Genomic DNA, 8,210 nt, shown 5'->3' on the forward strand with positions numbered 1-8,210 from the left:
TAAATGTAAAAAGATATTTGGAAAATTTTGAAACCAATTATAGATAATATTAAAGAACTCATGTTAATTTTTTAGGCATAAAAATATTATGGAGGAATAGAAGGGCACTTCCTCAACCTGATAAAGAACATCTATAAAAAACCTACAGCTAACATCATTATGTGGGAAAAACTAAAAATTTTCCCACTAAGGTCATGAACGAAACAAAGATGTTCCCTCTTCTTTTCAACATTGTACAAGAAGTCCTAGCTGATGCAATAAGACAAGAAAATGAAAAACAACACAGATTGGGATAGAAGAAATAAAACTGTCTTTTTTTACAGACAACATGGTTGTCTATGTAGAAAATCTAAAAAAATCAACAACAACAAAAAACCTCCTGGAACAAATAAGCTATTATAGCAGGGTTGCAGGATATAAGATTAACATACAAAAGTCTATCGCTTTTGTACACATCAGCAATGAACAAGTGGAACTTGAAATTAAAAACATATTACCTATGTCAACTATACTTAAATAAAAACTATTTTGAAAACCACATCATTTACATTAGCACCCCCAAAATAAAACACTTAGGTATAAATCCAAAAAACATGTACAAGAGCTATACATGAGGAATACTACAAGACTCTAATGGAAGAAATCAAAGAACTAAATAAATAGATGTCCGTGGATAAAAAGACTCAAAATTGTCAAGATGCTCATTTTTCCGCAGTTTGAATCGCGGTGAGATGAAGGAGTAGGCAGTGGGATCTCACTGGCTGTCTGACTAGTTCTTTCTCAGCTTTGCTTGTTTGAGCTTCAGCAGAATTGGAAATGGCTGGCGGTAAGGCTGGGAAGGACTCTGGAAAGGCCACGACAAAGGCGGTTTCCCGCTCACAGAAAGCCGGCTTGCAGTTCCCGGTGGGCCCGTTCATCGGCACCTGAAACTAGGACAACCAGTTATGGATGTGCGCGCGACTACTGCTGTGTACAGTGCAGCTTCCTAGAGTAAAGGAACAGCAGAGGTACTTGAATTGGCAGGAAATGCATCAAAAGACTTAAAGGTAAAGCGTATTACTCCTCCTCACTTGCAGCTTGGTATTGGTGGAGATCAAGAATTGGGCTTTCATCAAGGCTGCAGTTGCTGGTGGTGGTGTCATTCCACACATCCACAAATCTCTGATTGGGAAGAAAGGACAAAGGAAGACTGTTTCAAGACTGGATTTCTTATTATCTTGGGACTCTAAATACTCTTAACAGCTGTCCAGTGTTGGCGATTTTCTGGGACTGTATCACTGTGAAAAACACAATTTTGCCTTTTTTGTAATTCTATTTGAGCAAGTTGGAAGTTTAATTAGCTTTCCAACCAACCAAATTTCTGCGTTTGAGTCTTAACCATATTTAAGTGTTATTGTGGCTTCAAAGAAGCTATTGATTCTGAAGTAGTAGGTTTTGATTGAGTTGACTTTTTAAAAAACTGTTTGGATTTTAATTGGGATGCAGAAGTTATAGTAACAAACATTTGGTTTTGTACAGACATTATTTCCACTCCAGTGGATAAGCTCAATAAAGGTCATATCCCCCCCCCAAAAATACCCATATTTCTCAACTTGGTCTATAGATTCAATCCCAATCCCAATCAAAGTCCCAGCAGATTATTTTGTGGATATTAACAAACTGATTCTTTTTTTTTTTTAAAGATTTTATTTATTTATTTGACAGAGAGATCACAAGCAGGCAGAGAGGCAGGCAGAGAGAGAGGAGGAAGCAGGCTCGATCCCAGGACCCTGGGATCATGACCTGAGCCGAAGGCAGCGGCCTAACCCACTGAGCCACCCAGGCGCCCCTAACAAACTGATTCTAAAGTGTACTGAGAATGGCAAAATTCCCAGGATGGCGAGAATTGAAACTACCTGACTTCAAGGTTTAAGATAAAGACATATTAATCAAGAATAGACAAATTGATCAATGGTACAGAATAAATAGTCTAAAAATGGGCCCACATAAATATAGTCAACAGATCTTTGACAAAGTGGCCAAGACAATACAATGCAGGGAAAAAGTCATTTCAATGAACCATGCTGGAACAATCAGAAATATGTATGTAAACACAGACCTTATGCCCCTCACCAATTAACTTGACATGGATCACAGATCTCAATGTAAAATGCAAAACTATAAAACTAGAAGCTAACACAGGAGAAAATCTAAATGACCTTGGGTATGGCAATGACTTTTTAGATATAACATCAAAATCACAATCATAGCCTTATAATTGAGAAGTTGATCCTCATTAAAATTAAAAACTTCTGCTCTGCAAAAGACTCTGTCAAGAGAATAAGAAGACGAACCACAGACTTGGGAGAAAACATTTGCAAAAGAGATGAAGGACTGCTATCCAAACCAAAGCATTCTTAAGACTCAACAATACGAAAATGAACAATCTGATTTTTAAAATGAGGAAAAGATCCTAATGACACTAAAGAAGATATGTAGATGGCAAGTAAGCATATGAAAAGGTGTTCGGCATCATATAATCATTAGGTGATTGCAAGTTAAAACAACAAGATACCACTACACACTTCCATATAAGACTGGCCAAAACCCCAAACACTGACAACAACAAATGCTGTCACGGATGCGGAACAACAGGAACAACGTCTCACTCTCTGCTGGTGAGAATGCAGAATGGTACAGCCCCTTTGGAAGATGATTTGGCAGTTTCTTACAAAACTGAACATATTCTCCTCATACCGTCCAGCAGCGCTGTGCTCTTTGGTATTTACCCAAGTTAGGTGAAAAGTTATGTCCACACAAAAGCATGCACATAGATATTTATAGTAGCTTTATTCATAATTGCACAGACTTAGAAACAACCAAGAGCTACTGTCCTTTAGTAGGTGAATGGATGAATACACTGAGGTGCATCTAGACAATGGAATATTATTCAGCACTAAAAAGAAATGAACTATCAAGCCACGAGAATATAGGGAGAGATCCTAATGAATATTATAAAGTGAATTATAAAGTGAAAAAACCTAATCTAAAAAGGCCACGTACCTTATAATTGCAACTATATGATGCTCTGGAAAAGACAAAACTATGAAGATAATGAAAATATTAGTGGTTGCCAAAGGTTGGGGGGTTAGACAAAAAGGCTGAGCACACAGGATTTTTAGGGCAGAGAAACTATTTTGCATGATGGTATAATGGTGGATAGATGTCATTATACACTTATCAAAACAATAGAATGCACAACACCAAACGTGAATTATAATGTAAAGTACGAGTTTGGGGTGATCACGATGAGTCATGTAGGATCATCAGTTGTCACAAATGTACCACTCTCATGACAGGTGTTCATAATGGAGGAGTGTGTGTGTGTATATGTGTGTATATGTGTGTGGGGCAAGGGATATATGGGAAATCGCTGCACTTCCCACTCAATTTTGCTGGAAATCTAAAACTGCTCTAAAAAAATAAAGTCCACTTTTAAAGAAATGATATTATGGTTATGTAAGGAATTGTGTCTATAGTTTAAAGAAGTATTGAGGGATGAAATGCCATGATGTCTGTAATTTACTTTAAAATCATGTCAGAACAAGAAATGAAGCAAATATAGGAAAATGCTAACAATTGTTAAATCTCAAGTATGGATGTGTGGAGATTCATGCTACTATTCTCCATTTCTGTATTTTTGAAATTTTTCCTAATAACAATTTTAAAGAACTTCCAGCCATGAAAGCTATGAGTTTGGACAATCTCAAGTAGAACTGTGCATATTTGTCCCCTAAAATCTGGGCCTGGATTACTCGAAAAGTTGTAAACCTATTGGGTTGTTATCATCCCAGTGAAAGCCTGTGATAGCACACACTAGGACTGTGGAGATCTGGAAGCTGGCCAGGGCTCTACCTGCCCCTGTGCATGTGTGGGACTGGGCTAGGGTTAAGTTTGCAGTCGGCAGGATGAGGCAGCCGCTGACCAGCAGGCATTTTGGGCTTTCTCAGTCAAGCTGGAGGCAGTCAAGTGCAGTACACATTCCACTATTTAACTTTCATGCTTTTCGTAATTGTATAGACTGACTTAAAACAACGGTTTTTCAGTAACCCGCATAGGAATGACCCCCCCATTTTGTTCAATTAAATGTTTTAGTTTCCACTAACTGCATTTGGCATGGTTATCCAATTCTCTGAGCAGCAAATACCATTTAAACAAAATGATATTTTAAAATATGTATTTTCTGGTACTAATGCCTCCCCCTTTTCTTCAAGAGGAATCCTTTGGCCTTGGGGAGTTTTAGGGATCTTATAAATGCATTTAGCATCTAACATCCAAACTAGGATTTTATTTTTTTTTAAAGATTTTATTTAACTATTTATTTTAGAGTAAGAGAGCACAGCACACAAGTGCAGGGAGCAGGGGATGGGGGAGGGGTTGGAGCAGAGGGGGAAGGAGAGGTGGAGGGAAAGGGACAAACAGATGCCATGCTGAGCAAGGAGTGGGTCACAGGGCTCATTCCCAAGACCAAGAGATCATGACCTGAGCCGAAACTGACTGAGTCACCCAGGTGCCCCCAAACTAGGATTTTAAATCAAGAAGTGCTTTAGGGAAAAAAGTTTTGTAAGTCCTTCTTTCCCTACCCTTTAGAGAGAATGGCAGTCCTGGTGGACCTGAGGGTGACCCCAGCCTTTTAGGTCACAGAGTCCTATTCAATCAGGAAGAGAAAAGGGGCTTAGGAGGGAGAAACTAGTGTTGGGTGTGTCCTAAACACTACCTCTGGGCTTGCGTAGCGTTTCAGATGAATGGAGAGAAACTGGGGGCACCACTTCTGCCCACGTCTCATTTGGGACCCTGGGAGGAGATGACCCCATAAGCTCCCCACACCAACCTACCATGGGAAGCCACATCAGAGAATACTCAGAGGCCTAGTGTGATCTGACAGAAGGAGTTTTGGTCTTATGTGATTTCGAAGATACTCCCCAGTCCCCATGTGCCCTCTCAGGGTACAACGAAGCTGAATTGAGAGACACTGGGCCTCCTGAGAGCCCCCTGGTGAAGGTGAGGTTGTCCCTGAGCAGAGGAGAGTGGGAGAGACACTCAGAAGACTGTGTGGTGCCAACAGGAGCAACAGTGGGCTAAGTCAGCCTGAGAGGGACCAGTCTGTGAGTGACAGCAGCAACACCAGTAGGACACCCAGACCCAGTGGTCACCATTCATCCACACAGCAATCCCAGCCTGCTGCTCCATGGCTGAGACTGGCCCTCACATCTATCCAAACATCCCACCCTCCTTCTGATATCACAGGGTCCTGTAATATACAGCCCTCTCCCTTATATTTACACATCACCTCAGAAAGTGGAGCACTTCCCCCGAAGACCTGGAAAGACTGTGTCAGTGACTGCATTTAACCAAGTGCACTGGACCTTGTAAACATGGCTGTTCCTGTCCCTTACTCCTGCTACCTGACAGGGCAGGTTCTCCTGACAAAAATGCAAGAACTAGATTTCCTTTGCTCATGTGAACGCAATGTGAGAAGATCCAAATCATGCCAGAGTTTTTTCTGTGGCCTATCCTTCCCCCAAGATGCTCACAACAAGAGTCTCATGATGTGTGGCCTATCCTTCCCCCAAGAAGTTTTTTCTGAGGCCTATCCTTCCCCCAAGATGCTCACAACAAGAGTCTCATGATCAAAGAAATCTGGGAACACCTCTAGAGTTTTTTCTGTGGCCTATCCTTCCCCCAAGATGCTCACAACAAGAGTCTCATGATCAAAGAAATCTGGGAACACCTCTATCTTGAATGTCCCTCCTGGAGCTGTACGACGCGCTTTGACGTATTGAGGGTTCTGAAGGTTTTGCAGTGGAAAGCCTGTTGAATCTTTGCTGATCTCAACGCCATGCTTGGCCCCCACTCCTTCCTTTGGATAACCTCCGTAACACAGCGGAAACTTCTTCAGTAGAAAAGAAGGTTTGCTGTGCTCACCTATGGGAAACCACATATAGTCTCCAACAGGCCGGGGGTGGGTGGGAGGTATTTTCACTTACCTCCTTGCAGAAGAAATGAAGCATCCCCTAACTGGGCGGTGTCAGTTCCCAGATGGCTCAGGCACATGAGCACTTTCCAGCATTTCCAGCCCCTTGTTGACAGGCACATTTGTGTGATTAGGGTCAGGTATGTCCTGCATGCAGAATTTAACTCTAGCTGATGCATGGTTTTCATTTTGCTGCCAGAGACAAGCTGTTAAAATACAAACACATATTTTTGGTTTTCCCTCACAAACCATTGACTGAAGTGGAAAGAACACTGGACTAAGTGAGGAATGTAAAAAAACCTGGGTTTGAAGCTCTGCCCATGCATTATGGACTACCAGTCCCAGTTCAAGTATCAACAAAACCATCAAAGTCAAATGGTCAAATGGTCAAAGACAAAAAGTCAAATGGAAGCAGACTCGCACCCTTCACTGAAAACCCTCCCAGAAGAGGATGTGGGCATCTCCAGTTCCTCAGGCAGCCCTGCATATCACTCCCATAGCCTCCTTGCCATCTTAGCCCTCCCTGTGTTTATTCCTCAGACTAAGACTTAAGCAGTCCTGGATTGTACCTGGTGTTTCTGGGGGCTCATAAAATCCCATGTCCCAACTCCTATCCCCTTCCCCTTGGCCAGTTATAGATTTAGGGCTTTTTCCCTCTCCCTTGCTGTGGCCTGAGAACTTCAATTGAACCACAAGGCTGAGACCAGACAGTCTGTAGGCTTGGACATCCCATAGAGCCTTAGTTTCATCCCATAATGACATTAATAAAAGATACCTGTTTTGTCTGCCTTGCAGGGCTGTTAAAAGATCAAAGGAATAAAAATCTACCTAAGTCTGATGTTCACTGGAAAACCCAATGCAAATGTTCCTTGTTATTATCTATTTTTTTTAAATTTTATTTATTTATTTGACAGAGAGAAATCACAAGTAAGCAGAGAGGCAGGCAGAGAGAGAGGAGGAAGCAGGCTCCCTGCTGAGCAGTAAGCCCGATGTGGGGCTCGAACCCAGGACATGACCTGAGCCGAAGGCAGCGGCTTAACCCACTGAGCCACCCAGGCGCCCCTATCTATTTTTTTATATAATTTAATTTTTGATGCTACACAGTATCTTTAGTGACTCTCCAAACAGCCAGTGTTGTTGTTTTCTCATCTAAGAAAGCAAAAGATTTAGTGAAATATTTTCCTACGCAAAGAAATCTTAAATATGGAAGGAGGGGGTCAGTGTCCTCAGATACATACCATGAAACACCCCTGTGAAGAGGATGCTCGCCCTGTACAGACAGGTGCCTCCTAGACCATGTTCCTACTCTACTTGTTAGCTACAGATTCAGTTCCTGTTCATTTGGGAACTGCTGACGTTGAATTTTCATACTGGCTTCGATTTTCTGTTGGCCTTCATTACTTCCTTCCTCCCTCCCTGGCTTCCAAACTTTTGTGATGTTGAAACCTTTGGCACACAGGGCTGCTGACATACCTTTTGTACACTAAGCTGTTGTGCTCTACATTTAGAAGTAAACACAATCACATTTTGTTTTAAGGAGCTTCTGGAAACCTCTGGGGGAATAGATTCTGTCCAGCTCTGATAGATTTTGAACAGAAAATTTCCTGTTCTTCCAACTTCCCCACGTATTAGCAGAATAGCTGCTCCAGGTCTGAGTATCAACAAAACCATCGAAAGCAAATGCAAGCCAAGCCTTGGACCCTTCACCGTTTTATTAGCACAGAACATGGGCTCAGATTTTCTGAACCAATCACATTTCTGGCAGCATCATCAAAACTCTCAACCTAAAATCATCTTGGGGAAGCTGGAGTAAGGGCAAAATCCCTGGAGAATACTATGAAAGCACTGAAGATGAAGGGGATACATTTTAATACCCCCAACAAACCTCTCCCAGATTAGTTCTGAGCCAAATGAATCATGGCTACATTGGATTTCTAGCCAAATGGGTTTCCCCACTCCAGCGTTGCAGTCTTCAGGGAGACATTGACCAACAGGAATGTTTCCAGAGATGAGGGCCAAGGTAGCTCTTCACCCTGTTGGCAAGAGAGGGGGCTCCCTAAGGCAATCAGAGCCTGAACCTGATTGGAAAACTCCATAACCCCCGATATTTGATTATCTTCCTGTCCCTGTGTAATTGTAAGATTAGATTCTATTTGGCAAAGAATGTCATCTAATCCACCTTGGAATCTCCATTTGT

The 8,210-nt window shown here is 41.9% G+C and overlaps 1 pseudogene; it reads left to right on the forward strand.

The window, feature by feature from the left end:
• Positions 1-729: 729 nt before the first annotated feature.
• Positions 730-1,239, forward strand: LOC125103470 (histone H2A.Z-like; annotated as a pseudogene).
• Positions 1,240-8,210: the final 6,971 nt, after the last annotated feature.

This window comes from Lutra lutra, chromosome 1, assembly GCF_902655055.1.
Source record: "Lutra lutra chromosome 1, mLutLut1.2, whole genome shotgun sequence".
NCBI lineage: Eukaryota > Metazoa > Chordata > Mammalia > Carnivora > Mustelidae > Lutra > Lutra lutra.